A 27,169-nucleotide genomic window follows, 5' to 3' on the forward strand; every position below is an offset into this window, starting at 1 on the left:
TCATCATAGGTTTCCCCTTCAACTTCTTGGAGCCTGTAGACAAACACTGACCTCTCCCTCTCCTCCTCCCACTGTCTCTCTCTTTGTAACCTCTGAGGTGTTTTATTTCCTTCCGTCGAGATGTTCCTGCCTATAACCCCTGCCCTTGCTGCAGCCCCTATGCTCAGTGGACTGTCTTCCCTGCTCAGCTGTTCCCTGCCACTGTAGTTGACTGTTAGTCTCTCCTGCATTGACTGCAGGCTTCACGACTGGTATTCCTGTACTCAACTTTTCCTGAGTCCCTACAGCCCCCTTGTCTGTGACTGGTACAGAAGTCCCTGATGTCCTTCCTGTGCTGTCGTATGTCTCTCTATTCTGTTTCAGGTTTTTTAGCTCCTCTTCTAAGCACTTTATCTTATCTTCTGCTGCTAAGACTTGTAGTCCCTACTTCCTGCTCTCTTCAGCTATCCTCTCCTCCATTACCCTGCCAAGCTCAGCTAGTTTCCTTCCCCACTCTTCCTCCATTTTTGTGAGCTCTACCTCCCATTCTTCCCTCCCCAGTTCCTCCCTCCAGGGTTCAACCTCTGGACCCCTGGGGTCTCCGCCCTCTTGGGTTGCCCTGATTTTTTTTTTACCACGGAAAGGAGCTTGTGTGTGAGAGGGAGAGAGGGAGGGAGAGAGAATGCTGAAAGGGGAGTGGGGAGGGAGGGGAGTTAGGGGAGGCCAAGGGAAGGAAGGGAAGATAAATGAAAGGTGTGTGTGAGGAGGGGATAGAGAAGATAGAAAGACAGAGATAGAGCAGAGGGAGGGGAAAGATGGAAAGAGAGGGAGAGAAAGGTAGAGAAAGGTAGAGAGGGAGAGAAAGGTAGAGAAAGGTAGAGAGGGAGAGAAAGGTAGAGATGAGAGGCAGAGAAGAGATAGGCAAGGGCAAGAAACTTTGTTGATTTCCCTACTCACATCTCTGGCTCCTCCCTTGACCCAGTAGTGAGTGATCTGGCAGAAGGTATAGTCACTTGTCAACCCCTCGGCTACGTTGGATCATCTGACCACAAGGCTGTTTTTACGACACTTAAGATCCCAACAGAACGAGGTGAGGAGTCCACACGCACAACCTGGCTATGGGAAAGAGGTAATTGGCCAGCCCTTTGCTATGAGCTCACCACCACCGACTGGAATGATTTTCTCCAAGGGGATGTTGACAATCAAGTGAAAGCCTTCACTGGACACATCCTTAATCTACAACAAGAACACATTCCTCACCGGCAATATGTGACGAAGCCTACAAATCAGCCTTGGTTTGGCTTTCGTTGTAGAGAGGCTGCTACTGCTAAGTACAAAGCATGGCGAAGGTATAAAAGACATCCTACCACCTATAACAAGAACTTGCACAGGCAAGCCTGTAGGCATATGAGTGACATTCAAAAGTGGGCCATTGCTAAATGGGAGGACACAAAAAGAAAGCTAGCATCAGGTAGGGTAGGCTCCAAAACCTGGTGGTCCCTGGTCAAGGACAGACAAGGTTATCTGCCTGATGAACTCATTCCACCTCTAAATCGACAGGATGGGACCACCTCTACTAGTAGTCGAGAGAAGGCGGACCTCTTTGCCGAACACTTTGCTACCAAAATGCAAGTTTCTAGTCCAGCAAGGGACCCTCCTTGACTTGCTGCAAGAACTGTGTCAAAACTGTCAGTGGTGACAATAAGGCAGGAGGAGGTGCACTTCCTTCTTAAATCACTTGACCAAGAAAAGGCTGTGGGCCCAGACAAGTTGAGCCCAAGATTGCCGAGAAGATGTGCAGACCAGCTAGCAGCACCTCTCACTCGCATCTTTCAGCACTGCCTAGTACAGTGTAAATGGCCTTCTCTGTGGAAAGAGGCAAATGTCGTCCCTGTTCACAAAAAGAAGAGCAGAGCAGAAATCAGCAACTACAGACCAATGTCACTCCTGTCAATCACTGGTAAGATCCTTGAGACAATAATCTCAAGACAAATGACAGTTTTTTGACTACCACTCACTACTTTGTGAACGTCAATACGGTTTCAGGAAAGGTTACTCTGCTGCTGATATGTTGTTAAACCTCTCCACTAAATGGCACCAGTCACTGGATGTGATAAATGGTTTAAAACCGACAAGTTGAAGATTGAGACACTTATGCAACATATGGGAAACTTTACTGAAGAAACGTTTCGCCACACAGTGGCTTCAACAGTCCAATACAAATCAGAAAGGTGTAAGGAGAGAAGTTTGAGGTAATCAGTCCCTCAGCCTGGAGTCGATCTTGTAGAAAGTACAGAACACATCGTCTCCAGGCTGAGGGACTGATTATCTCAAACTCCTCCAAACAAGGCAGCCAGGAAGCTTACAGCACTTCGCCGTATCTCGCATCTGCTTGACAGTAGGGCTTGCAAGATTCTGTACGAGTCACAAGTATGCTCACACCTTGAGTATGCTCCACTTTCTTGGTTTGCCTGCTTCCCCTCTTCTCTGCAACTGCTTGACAGAGTAGAGAACAGAGCAAGGCGTCTCATCTCTCGCCTGGACCAATCCTGGATAGATCTGCCATTTCAATAGAGCCTTCAACACAGGAGGGATGTGGGTGGCCTTACTGTTATGTACAAGGTCAACATAGTCGAAGTACCATACTTGGATCCACTTCGAGGACAGCGTGAAGCAAGCTTCTATACCACAAGACAGGCAGAAAGCAGCAACTTCACTCTGGCTGTACCCTTCTCCAGAATATCACTTCATCTAAGATTATTTATCCCCAGGATGACTCGAGTCGGGAACACATTCGTACAGCATTATGATGTCAACGAGATAAAGTCAGTTGATCAAATTAAAATGCTAGCCCACAGATGGCTTAAACTTCATCCTGTTCCCTACTTGTACGTTTCATAACAATAAAAATACTTGTATGATTCATAACAAAAATGCTTTCAAATGAGTTGATGTAGGTATCGGATCTTAGCTTGTCAATAAAGTTAGGAATCCTTACCCTGTAAATAGCTTGTCAATAAAGCTAGGGATCCTTAACCTAACCTTGACAAACCCTGTGTAAAAGAGAGAGAGAGAGAGAGAGAGAGAGAGAGAGAATACTACAAACAACATTTACATTTCTAACTTTGTTATTTTTATATAATTTTAAACTCTGGATGTAAGCAATAAGAGATGATTTGGAATGTTTGGATTTTGCAGGTACATCTGGCACCGTGTCACCTTTGTAACACCTTAGTGAAGGTATTTCTGGTGTCGCCAGGGCTGACTGTAGTGTTGACTGGTGTTTGGGTGGTGCAAGTGTATGTGAACAACTGGTTCACTGTCTTGTATTGCCACGAAGCTTTCTCTACCCTCATGTGTTTTGCTGCTTCTCTCTCTCCCCCTAAAAAAATATTGTTGGTTAATATGATTTTTGCTTCTTGACAAGTAATCCTACATCACCGTGTACTTTTCGTGTGGTAGTTTGGGCAACTCAGGTCATAATTATCCTGACCTGTAATGAGGATTTTCACATCTCAGTGTAACTACCATCACTAAATCAAAACAACACTGTTCCTTTCTTAAGATGTTGGAGTATTTTCTGGTGTGTGGGTATTTACATGTTATTCCACATTTTCACATTCTCCTGACATAATATCTACACATTCCTCCCCACACACCTTTTCTTTTTTTCATCTTCTTCTGTGGCAGCTTCACGTTTTATTCAACTGTTTAAGTTACCGTGTCCACTTTATTCTGATTTACCTGTATTTTACCCGTGACTTCTTTTAGAAGTTTTCCTACTCCCGCAGCTCGGCCTGGTCCAACCCTCCCTGTTGTTTGCCAGGTCGACCAAGCTGTTGCTGTTGGCGGTCTGCTGGCCGACATGTTCATCATAGCCTGGTTGATCTAGCAGAATTTGGAGGTAGTGACCTAGTTATCTCCTGAAGACCTTCACATTGGCTCCAGCAATATATCTGGTATAGGCTGGAAGCAAATCGAGAATTATCGACCCACGTATCTTGATACAGTGCTTAGGTAATATGTCAGTGGCTCCCTTGCTTCTTACTGGGTCTATTTTACGCTTCCGCCCATATCGCTCATTCCAGCATGTTAAGTGTCTGCAGATTTGGTATTAGGCCCTTCAGTATCTTCTATATGCATTTTATCAAATACCTCTCTCCCCTGCTTTACAGAGTACATTTCCAGGTTTTTTAGGCATTTCCAGTACTTTCAGTGTTTTGTTACTACGCTGGTAGTAAACACTCAGTGTGGTTTTCCAGCTGTAATATCTTGTTTGTTCTGAATAATGGCATCACTACTGTGGAATACTTCAAGCGAGAAAGCACAAGTGATTTGACATTATTTCTCGTGTTTTGAAGGCTCTCATTATCTACTTTATTAATTTCTTGGCCTCTGCATATTTGCTTTATTTTGTTCCTCGAAAGATAGGTCAGATGACATTATTATGTAGTAATTTTATCATGGTGATCCGGTAGTTGTGAGAAGAATGTTTTTCCTGCTGTAATCTATGTTCTCCTGGCTTGTATAGGTCGTGTTTTTCCCCATTGAATTATGTAACCTGGCATTTCATTACTCCTCTCAGATATATTTAGGTGTGATATTAGTGCCACTGACCTCCAATTTTTTGCTAGGTCTCTACTGCCGCCTTTATGAAAAGAAGCTATGGTTGCAGGATCTCTGGGATGACTCCTAGATCTAAGTTGTTGCACCAAAGTATGCTGAGTGCTCGTGACAGTGGTAGTTGTCATTTCTTTAGAGTTCCACGAGTCTGAATGAGTGAGCAAGTTTTCCATTCCCCTTTTCGGGGTTGGGATGGACAGAGGTAATGAAAGCTTCCTGGTCTTCCAGTCTCTCACTGTTTAGTGGATCACTGAACATTGATTCATACAGGTTTTTCAAGATTTCCCTCATTTCTTTTTCGTCATCAGTGTATGAAGCTGCTGTCAGCAGGCGAACAATTCTTAGTGTAGTTCTTAATCACAGTTTTCGCATGTGTGGAAATATATTGCGTTTTTTTTCCTATCTCTTTAATGACTTTTAGCTCCATCTGCTCTTCTTCCATTTGGTAGGAAAGTTTTAGTTAGTTCTATATCGGTAATCTCTCGTTGTTTGTTATTTTTCCTTCGCTGTGATATATTCTCATTTGTAAGTAGTTCTTTAATTCTTTTTCATCTATTATACATTTCAGACATTTTCTGAATATATTTCGTGTTGTAATAATCGTGAACAAGTGATACAAGATGCAAAAACAACTGCGGGGGGAGTTGAATGATAGCTCTAGGTTTTTTGTGTTGCAATCAACATCTTCAGGAGCTTGCAATGTTGCAGAAATGAGTAGGAAGTCCAGGTAAATTCGTTCAAGGGAACGACTCCAGCTAGCTTAAGTCGTTCCCTTGAACAAATCTACCTGAACTTTCTACTAATTTCTGCAACACTGCAAGCTCCTGAAGATGTGCTGATTGCAATAAGAAAGGTGATTTGTTGGGGTAAGGGTGGTGGGGTGTGGATAGACAAACGAGGGGGTCTAGGATTTAGACTGCATCAATGGCCCCTCAGGTACCTCTCTCTTCTCCATTCCAGAAAGCACATTCCAAGTGCTTTAAAGACTCGCCAGTATTTATATGTTTCACTGACCAAGAAGGCAGTTACCAAACTCTGTACATCTCCCACCTGTGTTTCCTATTCGCCCTCAAAAGGCACTCGGAAAACAGAACATTGTTCAAAACCGAAGAACATAAATTATTTGAACAGTACTCTTACTGACATTATCCACCTTGACTGCTTTCTGGCCTCTACACTATCTGCCTTGTACAAGAATGGTATACAATACCGACAAGATGAAATTAAGACACATGTGCAGCATCTGGGTATCTTTATTGTAGACGTTTCGCCATCCAGTGGCTTTATCAATACAAATTCCAGGACATAACTTGAAGATAGTAGAACTATGTACAGAAGATGAGGTAATCAGTCCCTCAACCTTGGAGTAGGTGCGAAGAGCACCGTAGTCGTGGGGATTCCCGCCTACCAGTGACTATGCCCTCGTCTACTACCCGTCCCATTTCCACCTGACATTAGTATATAAGCGTCAGGCGCCTTGCTTCTACTTCAGAATCTCCACGACTACGGTGCTCTTCGCACCTACTCCAAGGTTGAGGGACTGATTACCTCATCTTATCTTCTGTACATAGTTCTACTATCTTCAAGTTATGTCCTGGAATTTGTATTGATAAAGCCACTGGATGGCGAAACGTCTACAATAAAGATACCCAGATGGAAATATAAACACAAATGCAGTATAATGTGATCCTTTATTGACTACGTTTCGCCCACACAGTGGGCTTTTTCAAGTCACAAACAGAACTCATCTGTTTGTGACTTGAAAAAGCCCACTGTGTGGGCGAAACGTAGTCAATAAAGGATCACATTATACTGCATTTGTGTTTATATTTCCATTGTGTCGGTATTTTATACCATTTATTTCCAAAGATACCCAGATGTTGCACATGTGTCTTAATTTCACTATCTGCCTTACTGTGCTCTCTACAACCTTGTCATCTGGCAGTATTATTATTAATTATGTCATGCTATAAGAATGTATTCCTTTGCTATGTATTCTGGAATAGTCTCTCGTAGCTCGGTTGGTAGCGCATTCAGTTCACGCATTAAGGTCCGTGGTTCGATCCCCGGTACGAGTGGAAATACTTGGATAGCTTTCCTTAAGACACCAGTTGTCCCTCTTCACCTAGCAGTAAACAGGTACCTGAATGTTAGCCGACTGGTGTGGGTCGCATCCTGGTGACAATATTAACCTAATTTGCCCGAAATACATTCCATACAGTATGTCATTGATGTCAGCTATAGTCTGTACAAGTTGTATCATGTACTTGTAGTAGTAATTATTATTATTATTATTATTACTATTACAGTCTCACCGAAACTTCAACTTCTGTTCTGGCATTTTTTTCATACTTAAAATGATCTCAAAGAAATAAAATCAAAGCATAAAATACTGAATAACTCTGCCTAAATACAAACACTACTGGAGATCATTTTCTGACAAGGTAGAGATGTCATAATTAATTTACCCACTGAGTAATTTTGTAGTGATACAAGACCCTACACTAACCTTACACAGTCTTACCGCCTCACCACTGAAAACTTGTGGCGTGGCGTTATGACCACTGAGGTGTGGCTAGGGGAGTGGGGATGATGGCGTGTGGCTGGAGGAGTTGGGAAGATGAGGTGTGGCTGGAGGAGTTGGGAAGATGGGGTGTGGCTGGAGGAGTTGGGAAGATGGGGTGTGGCTGGAGGAGTTGGGAAGATGGGGTGTGGCTGGAGGAGTTGGGAAGATGGGGTGTGGCTGGAGGAGTTGGGAAGATGGGGTGTGGCTGGAGGAGTTGGGAAGATGGGGTGTGGCTGGAGGAGTTGGGAAGATGGGGTGTGGCTGGAGGAGTTGGGAAGATGGGGTGTGGCAGGAGGAGTTGGGAAGATGGGGTGTGGCTGGAGGAGTTGGGAAGATGGGGTGTGGCTGGAGGAGTTGGGAAGATGGGGTGTGGCTGGAGGAGTTGGGAAGATGAGGTGTGGCTGGAGGAGCTGGGAAGATGAGATGTTGCTGGAGGAGCTGGGAAGATGAGGTGTTGCTGGAGGAGCTGGGAAGATGAGGTGTGGCTGGAGGAGCTGGGAAGATGAGGTGTGGCTGGAGGAGCTGGGAAGATGGGGTGTGGCTGGAGGAGTTGGGAAGATGGGGTGTGGCTGGAGGAGTTGGGAAGATGGGGTGTGGCTGGAGGAGTTGGGAAGATGGGGTGTGGCTGGAGGAGTTGGGAAGATGGGGTGTGGCTGGAGGAGTTGGGAAGATGGGGTGTGGCTGGAGGAGTTGAGAAGATGGGGTGTGGCTGGAGGAGTTGAGAAGATGAGGTGTGGCTGGAGGAGTTGGGAAGATGGGGTGTGGCTGGAGGAGTTGGGAAGATGGGGTGTGGCTGGAGGAGTTGGGAAGATGGGGTGTGGCTGGAGGAGTTGGGAAGATGGGGTGTGGCTGGAGGAGTTGGGAAGATGGGGTGTGGCTGGAGGAGTTGGGAAGATGGGGTGTGGCTGGAGGAGTTGGGAAGATGAGGTGTGGCTGGAGGAGTTGGGAAGATGAGGTGTGGCTGGAGGAGTTGGGAAGATGAGGTGTGGCTGGAGGAGTTGGGAAGATGAGGTGTGGCTGCTATAAACGGTACACTGTGGAATGCCGGTGAAACACTGCTATAAACGGTACACTGTGGAATGCCGGTGAAACACTGCTATAAACGGTACACTGTGGAATGACGGTGAAACACTGCTATAAACGGTACACTGTGGAATGCCGGTGAAACACTGCTATAAACGGTACACTGTGGAATGACGGTGAAACACTGCTATAAACGGTACACTGTGGAATGACGGTGAAACACTGCTATAAACGGTACACTGTGGAATGACGGTGAAGCACTGCTACAAATGGTACACTGGAATGACGGTAAAACACTGCTATAAACGGTACACTGTGGAATGACGGTGAAACACTGCTATAAACGGTACACTGTGGAATGACGGTGAAACACTGCTATAAACGGTACACTGTGGTATGACGGTTTAACTGCTGTAAACGGTACACTGTGGAATGACGGTGAAACACTGCTATAAACGGTACACTGAAATGACGGTGATACGTTATAAACGGTACACTGTGGAATGACGGTGAAACTGCTATAAACGGTACACTGTGGAATGACGGTGAAACACTGCTATAAACGGTACACTGTGGAATGACGGTGAAACACTGCTATAAACGGTACTGTGGAATGACGGTGAAACACTGCTATTAACGGTACACTGTGGAATGACGGTGAAACTGCTATAAACGGTACACTGTGGTATGACGGTGAAACTGCTGTAAACGGTACACTGTGGAATGACGGTGAAACACTGCTATAAACGGTACACTGTGGAATGACGGTGAAACTGCTATAAACGGTACACTGTGGAATGACGGTGAAACACTGCTATAAATGGTACACTGTGGTATGACGGTGAAACACTGCTGTAAACGGTACACTGTGGAATGACGGTGAAACAGCTATAAACGGTACTGTGGAATGACGGTGAAACACTGCTATAAACGGTACACTGTGGAATGACGGTGAAACATTGCTATAAACGGTACACTGTGGAATGACGGTGAAACTGCTATAAACGGTACACTGTGGAATGACGGTGATACGTTATAAACGGTACACTGTGGAATGACGGTGAAACACTGCTATAAACGGTACACTGTGGAATGACGATGAAACACTGCTATAAACGGTACACTGTGGTATGACGGTCAAACACTGCTGTAAACGGTACACTGTGGAATGACGGTGAAACACAGCTATAAACGGTACACTGTGGAATAACGGTGAAACACTGCTATAAACGGTACACTGTGGAATGACGGTGATACGTTATAAACGGTACACTGTGGAATGATGGTCAAACACTGCTATAAACGGTACTGTGGAATGACGGTGAAACACTGCTATAAACGGTACACTGTGGAATGACGGTGAAACACTGATATAAACGGTACACTGTGGAATGACGGTCAAACACTGCTATAAACGGTACTGTGGAATGACGGTGAAACTGCTATTAACGGTACACTGTGGAATGACGGTGAAACTGCTATAAACGGTACACTGTGGTATGACGGTGAAACTGCTGTAAACGGTACACTGTGGAATGACGGTGAAACACTGCTATAAACGGTACACTGTGGAATGACGGTGAAACTGCTATAAACGGTACACTGTGGAATGACGGTGAAACACTGCTATAAATGGTACACTGTGGTATGACGGTGAAACACTGCTGTAAACGGTACACTGTGGAATGACGGTGAAACAGCTATAAACGGTACACTGTGGAATGACGGTGAAACACTACTATAAACGGTACACTGTGGAATGACGGTGAAACTGCTATAAACGGTACACTGTGGAATGACGGTGAAACTGCTATAAATGGTACACTGTGGAATGACGGTGATACGTTATAAACGGTACACTGTGGAATGACGGTGAAACACTGCTATAAACGGTACACTGTGGAATGACGATGAAACACTGCTATAAACGGTACACTGTGGTATGACGGTCAAACACTGCTGTAAACGGTACACTGTGGAATGACGGTGAAACACAGCTATAAACGGTACACTGTGGAATAACGGTGAAACACTGCTATAAACGGTACACTGTGGAATGACGGTGATACGTTATAAACGGTACACTGTGGAATGACGGTCAAACACTGCTATAAACGGTACTGTGGAATGACGGTGAAACACTGCTATAAACGGTACACTGTGGAATGACGGTGAAACACTGATATAAACGGTACACTGTGGAATGACGGTGAAACACTGCTATAAACTAAACAAAACAGTTATACCTCAAAAATATAAGTGTAGCCTCAAGAGTGATAAAGATGTGAGCAGACAACACACCACTGAACATGTTCAACACTGTTCTTGTGTTCTATCACCTTTACCACCTTCACTGATTTACAAATAATAATAATAATAATAGTAATAATAATAATAATAATTTGGCAAGTTATAATAACTTATTCAGAATCAACAGTAAGTTGAGACCAGAGAGACAGGTCAAATTTCAGTGTATTACTGACCTATAAAACAGTGATTACTAATATTATAATGACCACCTGCTAGAATAATGTGACCACCTGCTAGAATAATATGACCACCTGCTAGAATAATGTGACCACCTGCTAGAATAATATGACCACCTGCTAGAATAATATGACCACCTGCTAGAATAATATGACCACCTGCTAGAATAATATGACCACCTGCTAGAATAATATGACCACCTGCTAGAATAATATGACCACCTGCTAGAATAATATGACCACCTGCTAGAATATGACCACCTGCTAGAATATAATGACCACCTGCTAGAATATAATGACCACCTGCTAGAATAATATGACCACCTGCTAGAATAATGTGACCACCTGCTAGAATAATATGACCACCTGCTAGAATAATATGACCACCTGCTAGAATAATATGACCACCTGCTAGAATAATATGACCACCTGCTAGAATAATATGACCACCTGCTAGAATAATATGACCACCTGCTAGAATAATATGACCACCTGCTAGAATAATATGACCACCTGCTAGAATATGACCACCTGCTAGAATATAATGACCACCTGCTAGAATAATATGACCACCTGGTAGAATAATATGACCACCTGCTAGAATAATATGACCACCTGCTAGAATAATATGACCACCTGCTAGAATAATATGACCACCTGCTAGAATAATATGACCACCTGCTAGAATAATATGACCACCTGCTAGAATAATATGACCACCTGCTAGAATAATATGACCACCTGCTAGAATATAATGACCACCTGCTAGAATAATATGACCACCTGCTAGAATAATATGACCACCTGCTAGAATAATATGACCACCTGCTAGAATATAATGACCACCTGCTAGAATATAATGACCACCTGCTAGAATAATATGACCACCTGCTAGAATAATATGACCACCTGCTAGAATAACATGACCACCTGCTAGAATAACATGACCACCTGCTAGAATAATATGACCACCTGCTAGAATAATATGACCACCTGCTAGAATAATATGACCACCTGCTAGAATAATATGACCACCTGCTAGAATAATATGACCACCTGCTAGAATAATATGACCACCTGCTAGAATAATATGACCACCTGCTAGAATATAATGACCACCTGCTAGAATAATATGACCACCTGCTAGAATAATATGACCACCTGCTAGAATAATATGACCACCTGCTAGAATAATATCACCACCTGCTAGAATAATATCACCACCTGCTAGAATAATATGACCACCTGCTAGAATAATATGACCACCTGCTAGAATAATGTGACCACCTGCTAGAATAATATGACCACCTGCTAGAATAATATGACCACCTGCTAGAATAATATGACCACCTGCTAGAATAATATGACCACCTGCTAGAATAATATGACCACCTGCTAGAATAATATGACCACCTGCTAGAATAATATGACCACCTGCTAGAATAATGTGACCACCTGCTAGAATAATGTGACCACCTGCTAGAATAATGTGACCACCTGCTAGAATAATGTGACCACCTGCTAGAATAATGTGACCACCTGCTAGAATAATATGACCACCTGCTAGAATAATATGACCACCTGCTAGAATATGACCACCTGCTAGAATAATATGACCACCTGCTAGAATAATATGACCACCTGCTAGAATAATGTGACCACCTGCTAGAATAATATGACCACCTGCTAGAATAATATGACCATCTGCTAGAATAATATGACCACCTGCTAGAATAATATGACCACCTGCTAGAATAATATGACCACCTGCTAGAATAATATGACCACCTGCTAGAATAATATGACCACCTGCTAGAATAATATGACCACCTGCTAGAATAATATGACCACCTGCTAGAATAAAATGGCTCATCTTTCTAACAATGCTGAAGATAAAATCTTCAACCTTAAGATACTGGCGAGACATGGTAGCACTCTTGAAACCATGTTACCAGCCATAAGATTTTTGTTGGGAGAGTGAACCCTCGGGGAGGGTTAGCCATCCAGGATAACCCAAGAAAGTCAGTGCGTCATCCAGGACTGTGTCTTATTTCCACTGTGGTCCTTCAATCTTGTCCCTCCAGGATGTGACCCACAACAGTCGACTAACACCCAGGTACCTACTTACTGCTAGGTGAACAAGGGCAGCAGGTGTAAGGTACCATGCCCAACGTTTCTACCCGGCCGAGAATCGAACCACGGACACTCGGTATGTGAGCCGAGTGCGTTACCAACCAAGCCAAGGATTGAATCACCGACATTCAGTGTGTGAGGCGAGTGCGTTACCAACCGAGCACTTCAGCATATTTGAGCGTAAATTATATTTAAGAGTGAACACCGGTAGGGCGCATCGCTAATGTGACGCTGGTGAGATCGATGAATTAGAGGTGAGTAGTAGCACAACCTCAGTGCCATGATGTGACAAGATATTCACCACACCTGGTTAGTTGAGGACACCACCACTACCCCGCCCCTGCCCCTGGGACACTCATCACGCCCTGCTTGGTACCTTCTTCCCAAAGGGATTCCCACAAGGGGACCCGCTCGTAGTCATTACTAGTACCTCCCCTACGGGACTCCGCTTGCTGAGAGTAGTTCACAGTCCTGCTGGTGAGGGTGATGTAGTGCACGATGTCTAGCGATGGTCTAGTGTAGATGATAGTACTGACCAATCCATGATACAGTTTGTGGGTGGCGTGGTCTAGTGTAGATGGCAGCACTGACTTAAGCCATGATCCAGCTAGAAGGAGATGTAGTCTAGTGGTGGTGATGGTCTTGGGTAATTCCCTGTATACAACTGTGCTTCGCCTTCATCATTATGTTCCGTAAAATTTGTAATCTGACGACTCGTCACTCTCCTAAAGGCTTTTATGATGCGAGATGTTAGGGCCAGGAAGATTAATTGGGGATGACCAAATCTTATGCAGAGGAGCTATATATGTCTGCACTCTTTAAAGTCTCTAGTATTTCTGGTCTAAGCTCTTTCTTCGAAGACTAGAGTGCTTGTGCTAGTGGCAATTTGCACTTTCTTATGAACAGGAAATTCCACGAATCTGGTTCAGGTGCTGTATGACTGGTTATGTTTTCTATTTTTTTTTTTTCAAATTCTATGGAACTATTGCTTGTGTAACTTAATTAGTTTGCAAAGTGAAATGAAAAAAAAAATACTGCAGTCTCCACTGACTCATACCGGTGTTATAATTTCACTCATTTCCTGTTCATTGTCAATGTATGAATGCACAAGTGTTGAAAGTCTGAAGCTGGTTGGATGAGGTGTCAACTTGTGAGCGAAATCAAATAAAGTATACTCTGTAGTTTAGAATATTGCTTGGTGTAGGCGACCCCATTCACGGCAGAACAGGAGTCACAGCTAGATAGAGATCATTAACTGCCCACATATAGAAAATAAAGCATATAAAGTAGTTTGGATGTCTCCCAGTATTTGGAATGTACTCTCTGGAGTGAAGAAGATATACCATATATATATATACACAGGAGATGCTTGAGGGGCTACCGCTACCAGAACATTCTAGCAATTGAAACATACGAGGAAGCGCAAAACAGAACCAGTAATAAAAAAAAACAGGGAAGCTATGAGAACAATAAGACAACACTTTGCCAACATCCATAGTCCAGCAAATATCAGAAATATAGCGTCAAGAAGTGTAGACATTTTCAAGAGGCAAGATGACCACTACCAGCAACCTCCAAATCAACAAGAAATTCCTACCTTTGGTCTACAAAGGTAGGAAAATATAATCGAAAGTGTTCATATGTCTATCACCTAAACAAGACCACTGACGATCATGGACTTGTACAAGCAGATGCCGGGGTGAAGGCTGCTATAACCAACACTGGTGGGTCCAGCTGACCCAGCAGACTGGGAACAAGTTCGGCAGACTCTGGGTGTTTGGCCTTCCTCCTCCAACAGCAATCGTCGCTTTTAAACGACTTACAGTCGACTGAGGATCGAATACACACATTTCAGTGTAGCCACCTGTTCGCAGGTGCTGCCTCCCCTCCCCTTCCCTCTCACCAGTCTGTGTAGCTCGTGGCACCGTTGATTGTGGACCCCCCCTTCCCTCTCACCAGTCTGTGTAGCTCGTGGCACCGTTGATTGTGGACCCCCCCTTCCCTCTCACCAGTCTGTGTAGCTCGTGGCACCGTTGATTGTGGACCCCCCCTTCCCTCTCACCAGTCTGTGTAGCTCGTGGCACAGTTGACTGTGGAACAAACTTCAACTATTTGCCCACATCTTTCATAATAGTTTTGGTAATTTCCCAGGGTGCCTGTAGGGATGTGGCAAACTTTGGTAGAGATTTTGGACAAATAATTTAATGGTATTTTTAACTAATGGTGGACGTTTTATCCTGGTATGTTAGTCTTCATGTGTGGTGGTTCATTCATGTCAGTACTTTTTTAATAGCTGTTAATTTTATCTTTGATTTTCTCGTACTTTGTACTCGGTGAGCACAGATTAAGCTGTAACAGACAGAAAGATGGATGGGGGGGGGGGTTAGAACCACGAACCGCAACCTGTAAACTGACAGTCAGACGCTCTGCCGTCTTCACTACCAGGATTACAGGGAAAGGTGTCAGCAACACTGGTTCTGACTTCTTCCAAGAGGAAGGAGTCTGAAGAAGGAGGAGGAGGAGGGAGGAGGAGGAGGAGGGAGGAGGAGGAGGAGGGAGGAGGAGGAGGAGGAGGAGGAGGAGGAGGGAGGAGGAGGAGGAGGGAGGAGGAGGAGGAGGGAGGAGGAGGAGGAGGAGGAGGAGGAGGAGGAGGAGGAGGGAGGAGGAGGAGGAGGGAGGAGGAGGAGGGAGGAGGAGGAGGAGGGAGGAGGAGGAGGAGGGAGGAGGGAGGAGGAGGAGGAGGGAGGAGGGAGGAGGAGGAGGAGGAGGAGGAGGAGGAGGAGGAGGAGGAGGAGGAGGCAAGGCGGTGGCGACGGTAGAAGACCGCGTAGAGCGTCTGACTCTTAATTTACAGACCGAGGTTCGTGCCCCAAACTCCATCCATCCTTCTGTTTATTAATACATTGTACTCAGTGTTTACTGGCAAGCGTGATGAATGACATAAATGGCCAAACACACTTTCATTCTCATAACTACATACCTGTCATGGAATGGTGTCACTACCTTCACCCTCATTAAGTCACCCCCACTGACCTGTATACCTAAAGCATAGAATACCTGCAGGATACCTGAAGGATGTTTCTGAGAGTCTAGTCATCCACAGTCTGGGTTGTGTTGTGCTGCCACTCTCTTCGGGGTTGTGTTGTGCTGCCTCTCTCCGGGGTTGTGTTGTGCTACCACTCTCTCCGGGGTTGTGTTGTGCTGCCACTCTCTCCGGGGTTGTATTGTGCAGCCTCTCTCTTCGGGGTTGTGTTGTGCTGCCTCTCTCTCCGGGGTTGTGTTGTGCTACCACTCTCTCCGGGGTTGTGCTGCCACTCTCTCTCCGGGGTTGTGTTGTGCTGCCCCCTCTCTCCGGGGATGTGTTGTGCTGCCCCTCTCTCCAGGGTTGTATTGTGCAGCCTCTCTCTCTCCGGGGTTGTGTTGTGCTGCCTCTCTCTCCGGGGTTGTGTTGTGCTGCCCCTCTCTCTCTGGGGTTGTGTTGTGCAGCCTCTCTCTCTCTCTCTCTCTCTCTCTCTCCGGGGTTGTGTAGTGCTGCCTCTCTCTCCGGGGTTGTGTTGTGCTGCCACTCTCTCTCCGGGGTTGTGTTGTGCTGCCACTCTCTCTCCGGGGTTGTGTTGTGCTGCCACTCTCTCTCCGGGGTTGTGTTGTGCTACCACTCTCTCTCCGGGGTTGTGTTGTGCTGCCACTCTCTCTCCGGGGTTGTGTTGTGCTGTCTCTCCCTCTGGGGTTGTGTTGTGCTGTCTCTCCCTCTGGGGTTGTGTTGTGCTGTCTCTCCCTCTGGGGTTGTGTTGTGCTACCACTCTCTCCGGGGTTGTGTTGTGCTGCCACTCTCTCTCCGGGGTTGTGTTGTGCTGTCTCTCCCTCTGGGGTTGTGTTGTGCTGTCTCTCCCTCTGGGGTTGTGTTGTGCTGTCTCTCCCTCTGGGGTTGTGTTGTGCTGTCTCTCCCTCTGGGGTTGTGTTGTGCTGTCTCTCCCTCTGGGGTTGTGTTGTGCTGTCTCTCCCTCTGGGGTTGTGTTGTGCTGTCTCTCCCTCTGGGGTTGTGTTGTGCTGTCTCTCCCTCTGGGGTTGTGTTGTGCTGTCTCTCCCTCTGGGGTTGTGTTGTGCTGCTCGTCTCTCTCTCTCTCTCTCTTTCCGGAATTGTTTTATGGCGCAATTAATTTCACTAAAATTTTTTCCAGATCTCTAGCTAGTCTCACTTTCCATTCTTGGGAGGGACTGCTGCCTCTGAGCTTTGTTATTCGTCGTCTTCGCCTCCTGAGGACACGCCTCTCCCTGTCCATCCTACACCTTTTCCTCCATTCTCGTAATGGATTTGGAGCCTCATACCTGCAGTGCCACCGACCTTGATTTCTTTCACAATACTGGTTCACGACCTTATTCACCAAAATATCCTCCAAGCAGATATCAATAAGTTCACATTTTTTTCTTTTAGTTCCTAGTTCATGTGCTTGTTGTTTAAGCTAAATATGTTAAACATTCCCTCATGACTGGATGTGTTTTATTTATCATCTGTTAGGTGTTGTCTGTGTTTACTCTCCTTGACACTTATGTTATGCACCAGATTTTCATTATTTATAAGTTGTAGAGTATTTTCTAGTTTGGTCGGTTCCGCTATTTGCCGGCATATGGCTAATCTGTTGGGGTCTTAGTTGTTCAGGCGAGTGGGACTGTTGGAGTCTTTGTGGTTCAGGCGAGTGGGACTGTTGGAGTCTTTGTGGTTCAGGCGAGTGGGACTGTTGGAGTCTTTGTGGTTCAGGCGAGTGGGACTGTTGGAGTCTTTGTGGTTCAGGCGAGTGGGACTGTTGGAGTCTTTGTGGTTCAGGCGAGTGGGACTGTTGGAGTCTTTGTGGTTCAGGCGAGTGGGACTGTTGGAGTCTTTGTGGTTCAGGCGAGTGGGACTGTTGGAGTCTTTGTGGTTCAGGCGAGTGGGACTGCTGGAGTCTTTGTGGTTCAGGCGAGTGGGACTGTTGGAGTCTTTGTGGTTCAGGCGAGTGGGACTGCTGGAGTCTTTGTGGTTCAGGCGAGTGGGATTGCTGGAGTCTTTGTGGTTCAGGCGAGTGGGACTGCTGGAGTCTTTGTGGTTCAGGCGAGTGGGACTGCTGGAGTCTTTGTGGTTCAGGCGAGTGGGACTGCTGGAGTCTTTGTGGTTCAGGCGAGTGGGACTGTTGGAGTCTTTGTGGTTCAGGCGAGTGGGACTGCTGGAGTCTTTGTGGTTCAGGCGAGTGGGACTGCTGGAGCCTTTGTGGTTCAGGCGAGTGGGACTGTTGTAGTCTTTGTGGTTCAGGCGAGTGGGATTGCTGGAGTCTTTGTGGTTCAGGCGAGTGGGACTGCTGGAGTCTTTGTGGTTCAGGCGAGTGGGACTGCTGGAGCCTTTGTGGTTCAGGCGAGTGGGACTGCTGGAGTCTTAGTTGTTCAGGCGAGTGGGACTGTTGGAGTCTTAGTTGTTCAGGCGAGTGGGACTGTTGGAGTCTTTGTGGTTCAGGCGAGTGGGACTGCTGGAGCCTTTGTGGTTCAGGCGAGTGGGACTGTTGGAGTCTTTGTGGTTCAGGCGAGTGGGACTGTTGGAGTCTTAGTTGTTCAGGCGAGTGGGACTGTTGGAGTCTTTGTGGTTCAGGCGAGTGGGACTGCTGGAGCCTTTGTGGTTCAGGCGAGTGGGACTGTTGGAGTCTTTGTGGTTCAGGCGAGTGGGACTGTTGGATTCTTAGTTGTTCAGGCGAGTGGGACTGTTGGAGTCTTTGTGGTTCAGGCGAGTGGGACTGTTCATCCTGGGATCCATTAGTCTCAATGAAAACTTTTAATTAACTTGCAATATTCGCATACGTTAAATCATATGGAGATTCCATGCTGCTGATGCTGCATGCTCACGATACGACTTAACATCGTGTACTGTGTCTTCATGGAGTCATTCTTTCGTGGCCTAGTTGCTGAAGCTCTCGCTTCGCACGCCAGGGTAGAAACACTGGGCGTGTTTCTTTTCACAGGTTGTCTATGTACACCCATCAGTAAAATTGGTACCTGGGTATTAGTCAACTGGTGTGGGTCACATCCTGGGACAAAACTGACCTAATTTGCGGGAAATTCTCAGCATAACAAGCGGCTTTCTATATAGTAGTATGTCAGTGATGTCAACTAGGACTGCATACTTTGTACATGTACTTATAAAAATAAAGATATATTATTAAGTCCTGGATGCTGCTCCAACATTTGGACGTTGTGCGTATGCCGCATGCTGTATGCGCCTCTCTGGTGATATATTAGGCATGGTGCTTGCTTACTGATCTGTTCTCTGGTATTTGCATATGTCTTCGTTATCCAGTCAGGTTGTATTCCTATCTGCCTCACTTCTCCCTCTTCAATTTAGTGTTATTTAATTTGTCTTGACTGAAATCTCGGAGACCCTTGACGGGCCAACCAACCTTTCAGCCTCTACAAGTCTCCCTGGAGACTGTTCTTCTCTCATGGTCTCCCTGGAGACTGTTCTTCTCTCATGGTCTCCCTGGAGACTGTTCTCTCATGGTCTCCCTGGAGACTGTTCTTCTCTCATGGTCTCCCTGGAGACTGTTCTTCTCTCATGGTCTCCCTGGAGACTGTTCTTCCCTCATGGTCTCCCTGGAGACTGTTCTTCCCTCATGGTCTCCCTGGAGACTGTTCTTCCCTCATGGTCTCCCTGGAGACTGTTCTTCTCTCATGGTCTCCCTGGAGACTGTTCTTCCCTCATGGTCTCCCTGGAGACTGTTCTTCTCTCATGGTCTACTTGGAGACTGTTCTTCTCTCATGGTCTCCCTGGAGACTGTTCTCTCATGGTCTCCCTGGAGACTGTTCTTCTCTCATGGTCTCCCTGGAGACTGTTCTTCTCTCATGGTCTCCCTGGAGACTGTTCTTCTCTCATGGTCTACTTGGAGACTGCTCTTCTCTCATGGTCTCCCTGGAGACTGCTCTTCTCTCATGGTCTCCCTGGAGACTGCTCTTCTCTCATGGTCTCCCTGGAGACTGCTCTTCTCTCATGGTCTCCCTGGAGACTGCTCTTCTCTCATGGTCTCCCTGGAGACTGTTCTTCTCTCATGGTCTACTTGGAGACTGCTCTTCTCTCATGGTCTCCCTGGAGACTGCTCTTCTCTCATGGTCTCCCTGGAGACTGTTCTTCTCTCATGGTCTCCCTGGAGACTGTTCTTCTCTCATGGTCTCCCTGGAGACTGTTCTTCTCTCATGGTCTCCCTGGAGACTGTTCTTCTCTCATGGTCTCCCTGGAGACTGTTCTTCTCTCATGGTCTCCCTGGAGACTGTTCTTCTCTCATGGTCTCCCTGGAGACTGTTCTTCTCTCATGGTCTCCCTGGAGACTGTTCTTCTCTCATGGTGTCTACCTGGAGCCTGTTCTTCTCTCATAGTCTACCTGGAGCCTGTTCTTGTTCTCTCATAGTCTACCTGGAGCCTGTTCTTGTTCTCTCATAGTCTACCTGGAGCCTGCTCTTGTTCTCTCATGATGTACCTGAAGCCTGTTCTTGTTCTCTCATGGTCTCCCTGGAGCCTCTTACTGTTCTCTCATAGTCTTCCTGGAGCATGTTACTGTTCTCTCAGTCTCCCTGGAGCATGTTACTGTTCTCTCATAGTCTCCCTGGAGCATGTTACTGTTCTCTCATAGTCTCCCTGGAGCATGCTACTGTTCTCTCATAGTCTCCCTGGAGCATGTTACTGTCCTCTCATAGTCTCCCTGGAGCATGTTACTGTTCTCTCAGTCTCCCTGGAGTATGTTACTGTTCTCTCATAGTCTCCCTGGAACATTTTACTGTTCTCTCATATTCTCCCTGGACCATATTACTGTTCTCTCATCGTCTCCCTGGAGCATGTTACTGTTCCCTCATAGTCTCCCTGGAGCATGTTACTGTTCTCTCATAGTCTCCCTGGAGCATGTTACTGTTCTCATAGTCTCCCTGGAGCATGTTACTGTTCTCTCATAGTCTCCCTGGAGTATGTTACTTTTCTCTCATCGTCTCCCTGGAGCATGTTACTGTTCTCTCATTCTCCCTGGAGCATGTTACTGTTCTCTCATAGTCTCCCTGGAGCATGTTACTGTTCTCTCATAGTCTCCCTGGAGCATGTTACTGTTCTCTCATAGTCTCCCTGGACTATATTACTGTTCTCTCATAGTCTCCCTGGACTATATTACTGTTCTCTCATAGTCTCCCTGGACTATATTACTGTTCTCTCATAGTCTCCCTGGACTATATTACTGTTCTCTCATAGTCTCCCTGGAGTATGTTACTGTTCTCTCATAGTCTCCCTGGAGACTATGAGACTGTTCTCTCACGGTTTCACATTCCTCTTATGTTTACATTATTATATTTTGTCTCGCCCTTGTGGACCATTAATTACCTGCAATCATCCTTAATTTTCTCTCTCGTCCTCAGACCACCACCACTGCTACTACTACTACTACTACTGCTGCTACTACTACTACTGCTGCTACTACTACTGCTACTACTACTACTGCTGCTACTACTACTACTGCTGCTACTACTACTACTGCTGCTGCTACTACTACTACTGCTGCTACTACTACTACTGCTGCTACTACTACGCTCACACTCCACTCTCTGACTTGTGTCACTAATACTACTCCTTACTACCTTTGCCACTGTGAACTCCATATACTACTATTACTTCTACCATTATACTACTATCTCCTCTCCGTCCACTCCCGGCAGCCCCCCCCCCCGTCTCGTACATATACTGGTTCCCTTCACTTTGAGGTTGTATGTGACTATTTAATGGTCCAAGTCGGACCGAAACGTCGTCCTAAGCTTCGTTCTCCTGTGTGCGGGTTATTTGCGTATTGTTGCAGTCACGGTATTGTGCCTTTTTGTTGTTTATATTCACGTTATCAGTAAAGAGGAACACACAAGACTATCCTAAGTTCACTCCAGTACATGCTGAGTCACGTGCCCCAGTACTGTTTTCTGAGTGACCGCATTCGGACGATGTCTCGCGCATACTGTCTCGCGCATACTGCCTCGTGCCCCCCCCCCCACCTGCACTCTTGCTTGTTTTACTCAAGTGTGTCAATATCTAGGTGGTTGTATGGTTGATGAAACAGTCACTTCCCACCTGCACCTCACATACTAACCTACACTCACTTGACAACTTTCACTGTGTGAGCGAAACGTCGTGTACCTCCAATAATTAGTAATCTTTCGTTTTCTTGAGTCGTTTTATTACCACATTTCTGTAAGTTTAAGTGAAGTAAAAGAAATACCACTACTATTAATAATGATACTACTACTAATAATTATTATAATCTCAGAAAGCTAAACCTTGATGGGTAGCGAGCTCTGGCTCTTGGCGCTGCCTCTTACGACCGACTGACGTAAAATAGTCAGAATTTAAATAACTTGTAGAGTGCACACAGGCCGCTTGCACCGCCTCACCACTCTTATCATCCCACTTCTCCTCACGATGTAAGAAAATGTTCGCCTCGCTGTATCTCATTTGTGAGAGTTAATTTCCATCCCAGACGCCACCACCACGATGGGTAATGCTGTATACAGTTTTAGTCAGAATTTCGCTATGATAAACCATCGCTTAAACATTTGGTTTTCCGTCCTGGAAATTCATGTTTGGTCAGTGTAAATTCACCAGGAATATTTCTTCTTTAATTTAACGTCTTAAGCTTCACGGAGCTGTGTTGAAGCTGCTACAAAAGCTTCAGCATAGTCTGGTAAACTGATAATGGTCTATGCGTCATTTCTTTTAACAAATTGTGAATATGACATAGGTAGAAGAGTGGTTGAAATATCAAGGAAAATACAGGCAGTCGAGAAGTAACTCCCAGAGGGGAGGTATTTAAGTGGAACTTGTATTCTTAATGAGAGATAAGTTGGTTACCGAAAATTTAAAAGATAAAATGAGGATAAGGTTACCTAACTACTAGTTATAAGTGAGAAAAGTTGGATTTAGAGAGGGATCTACTTAGTATGAGTCAGTAGGCTTCTTGCAGCGCTATACAATACTTACGTTCTTGCTACTAGTGAACCTGCCTCCTGCAACATCACCTGGAATTTCTGTGCTTCACTTCTGGCAGTAAAATTACTACAATTAAAACTAAGCGCTAAACCCACGTGTAGCAGAATAAATGGCTTGACCCTCATGATTCAGCTTCACATTGTTCAAGACTATAGAGCTGAACTTTTCTCACAGCTGAGGGACTCGCCACCTTAAAACTAATTCTTTAAGTTCGGTGGACTGATCACATTATGTATACCTTTCTCATTATTCAACTGAAGAAGCCTACTGTGCAGGCGAAACGTTTCGACAATAAAGATAGTACTGTACTGTTGACCTTTATTATGATGTTCATTACTTTAATGTTTGTTTCATCCCAGACAACTCTTGGTTGATGAACTGGTGACATTGTTGGTTGATGAACTGGTGATATTGTTGGTTGATGAACTGGTGATATTGTTGGTTGATGAACTGGTGATATTGTTGGTAGATGAACTGGTGATATTGTTGGTTGATGAACTGGTGATATTGTTGGTTGATGAACTGGTGATATTGTTGGTAGATGAACTGGTGACATTGTTGGTTGATGAACTAGTGATATTGTTGGTTGATGAACTGGTGACATTGTTGGTTGATGAACTGGTGACATTGTTGGTTGATGACTGGTGACATTGTTGGTTGATGAACTGGTGACATTGTTGGTTGATGAACTGGTGACATTGTTGGTTGATGAACTGGTGATATTGTTGGTTGATGAACTGGTGACATTGTTGGTTGATGAACTGGTGACATTGTTGGCTGATGAACTGGTGACATTGTTGGTTGATGAACTGGTGACATTGTTGGTTGATGAACTGGTGACATTGTTGGTTGATGAACTGGTGACATTGTTGGTTGATGAACTGGTGACATTGTTGGTTGATGAACTGGTGACATTGTTGGTTGATGAACTGGTGACATTGTTGGTTGATGAACTGGTGACATTGTTGGTTGATGAACTGGTGACATTGTTGGTTGATGAACTGGTGACATTGTTGGTTGATGAACTGGTGACATTGTTGGTTGATGAACTGGTGACATTGTAAGTTGATGAACTGGTGAAATTGTTGGTTGATGAACTGGTGACATTGTTGGTTGAATTAGTGTTGAGACCAGCACTGGAGAGGAGCTGATCAATTGCGGTTTCATCTTGGGATCTTGATACAGGGATTTCATCAGAACTTGTCTAACCTATAAGCCCGACCTACTTCCACCAGTGGGTATTTCCACTGGTGACTCCGCCTACCACTGCTCCACCTCCTGTGTCAACACTATATAAACTCCATCTCCCAGAATATTTGTTTTTGTCAAAATTGATGGACTAAACATACCGACTCCAGGCTGAGGGACTAATACCTCAAACTCCTCATCTTCCATCTTTCTCTGCACTGGACTGAAGAAGCCACTGGCTGGCGAAACGTTTCCAGGATGAAGATGCCCAAATATTTCACAAGTATCTTATCACTCTGGTGTGTTATTTGATGTTAATACTTCTAGTCCATCCAGTGTGGGTGACAACTCTAGTAATTACGAATGTAGCAGCTGTTTTTTTCAGCTTATAATCCTCTCTCAGTTGCTGTCTCAGACTGTGACTGTTTTTTCTTTTGTCTTCATCGTGAAATCTAAAAATGTGCACATGTTTCTTTCAGCGGCTGTCAGGTGAAGAAATAATTGGACATCCTGAGTTATGACGTATTCTTAACTCAAGTGAGTTTTTATGTACTTCATAATGACAGAAATTACGTGTTCTTCTTGGAGTGCGGGTAACTCCACTTCCCAGTATCTGGATATTCCTTGGTATAATGTTTATTAATATACATTGTTGTATGTGTGTTGAAGTTATGTGAGTTGTCTTGTGTTTGCTGACACATACAGTGTTGGATGCCATCACATTAGACGCTTCTCCTTCATCTTCCCTCCAATTTTAACTCTTTACCTTTTTTTTCCTTTAATCGTGAATTTTTATTTTCTAGTGTTACTGTCTCCTTTGTTTCATCTTTTATTTCTTCTCTATATTCTTTAATCTTATGCCTTAACTTTGCTTTATTGTCGTTTCTTCCTTCCAGTGCCACATCTATCTCATGTTCATCTTAAGGTACTTGAAATATAGTTTCTAGAGCAGATAAGATACATATACATGGAAGATACAGTACAGTCTAGTTCCAAACTTGTACAATATCATGGGAACAATAAGAGAACACTGTATCAACATCAGTGGTCCAAGAGTATGCAAGTTGCTACAAGCAGATACCGGAAATATTGCAAGAAAGGAAATATTCAGGAGGAAATTGGATAACTATCTCTAGCTGCCAGATTAACCAGGTTGTGTGGGCCAGCGTTCCGCCAATACCACCACCCTGATTGAACAGGCAATCAAGAGGGAAGCAAGGCCCCGGCCAGGCTGCTAGGGCAGAAAAGCTCGAAATCAGTCCCATGTATATGACAGTTAAGTGTGTAATCAGCCAGCTTTTGATGGCTAAGTGGGCTTGCTGGCCACCAGCACCAACAGTTTCATTGACCAAGCAGCAGTCAACAAGGAATTCTGTCACTTCCCTGTCAACTTTCGTCAGTGTACCTCTCGTCTTTGTTAAGTCTATTACTGTCACCTTGTGTGAGTGTCATAGTGTGATTATATCAACAAACCTGGTGTTCTGACTGAAATATTTTTTCAAGTTTCCAGTAGATGTACTTTACAACTCTGTTTCTGAGACATCATTCACGTCTCCAAAAAAGCTACAAATGGATCTGGAAAAACTGCGAGAGGCGCCAGATATGTAGATGCTTGAATTCAGCCCCATCAAATGCAGGATTATGAAGCTTAGGTGGAAAGGGAAAAGAAGACCATACACTGAGTATCGACTCGCGGGAGAGGCGCTGCAGACCTTAAAGAAAAAACCCAGGGGTACACATAATGCCAAGCATATCGCAGGGAGGACACACACTAACAAAATAACCCTTGCACTAATACTCATCTGGCAAGTCTAAAAGTAACCTTCAGGAATTTCAACAGTAATTTACGGCCCATTATACAACGAATGTCAGGTCATTTTTGGAGTAAGAGGAACCAGCAACTGATAAAGTATGTTAAGAAACTGGAGTAGTATCCATCTGGACGCTAAAGTCACAGATGAAGTACAGTGATGTCAGGAAGTGTTTCTTCAGTCTAAGGCTGGTAAGAGGTGCAATGACCTGGACAAAGAAATGGTTCAGAAAGGACCCATACCTAGGAGAGAATCTGGCAAATGGTAAAGTTAAGATGCAGGGCCAAAAGCTGAGATTCGACCCATGGAAGCACACATAGGTGAGCACGCGTGGGCGCACACACACACACACACACACACACACACACACACACACACACACACACACACACACACACAGGAGATAACGACATACAAAATACTGAGAGGAATTGACAAGGTGGACAAAGACAGGATGTTCTAGAGACTGGACACAGTAACAAGGGGACACAGTTAGAAGTTGAAGACACAGATGAATCACAGGGATGTTAGAAAGTATTTCTTCTGCCACAGAGTAGTCATTAGTGGAATAATTTGGGAAGCGATGTAGTGGAGGCAGGATCCATACATAGCTTTAAGCAGAGGTATGATAAAGCTCACGGTTCAGGGAGAGTGACCTAGTAGCGATCATTGAAGAGGCGGGGCCAGGAGCTCGGAGTCGACCCCTGCAACCTCAACTAGGTGAGTACAACTAGGCGAGTACACACGATAACGACATACAAAATGCTGCGTGGAATAGACAAGGTGAACAGAGACAGGATGTTCCAGAGATGGGACACAGAAACAAGGGGTCACAATTGGAAGCTGAAGACTCGGATGAGTCAAAGGGATGTTAGGAAGTATTTTTTCAGTCATAGAGTAGTTAGGAAGTGAAACAGTCTGGCAAGCGATGTAGTGGAGGCAGGAACTATACATAGTTTTAAGACGAGGTATGGTAAAGCTCATGGAGCAGGGGGAGAGAGGACCTAGTAGAGGTCGGTGAAGAGGCGGGGCCAGGAGCTGAGTATCGACCCCTGCAACCACAATTAGGCGAGTACAATTAGGTGAGTATACACACACACACACACACACCTGAGCAAGCACGTCAGAAAAGTCATAGTTTGCAACGAGACTGGTCCCGGCGCTAAGGGGCATGTCCTATGAAGAGAGGTTAAGAAAACCCGCCCTGACGACACTGGAGGACAGGAGAGATAGGGGGGATATGATAACGATATATAAAATACTGAGAGGACTCGACAAGGTAGACAGAGACAAGATGTTCCGGAGATGGGACACAGGAACAAGGGGTCACAATTGGAAGGTG

This window comes from Cherax quadricarinatus, chromosome 51 (genome assembly GCF_038502225.1).
Source record: "Cherax quadricarinatus isolate ZL_2023a chromosome 51, ASM3850222v1, whole genome shotgun sequence".
Lineage (NCBI taxonomy): Eukaryota > Metazoa > Arthropoda > Malacostraca > Decapoda > Parastacidae > Cherax > Cherax quadricarinatus.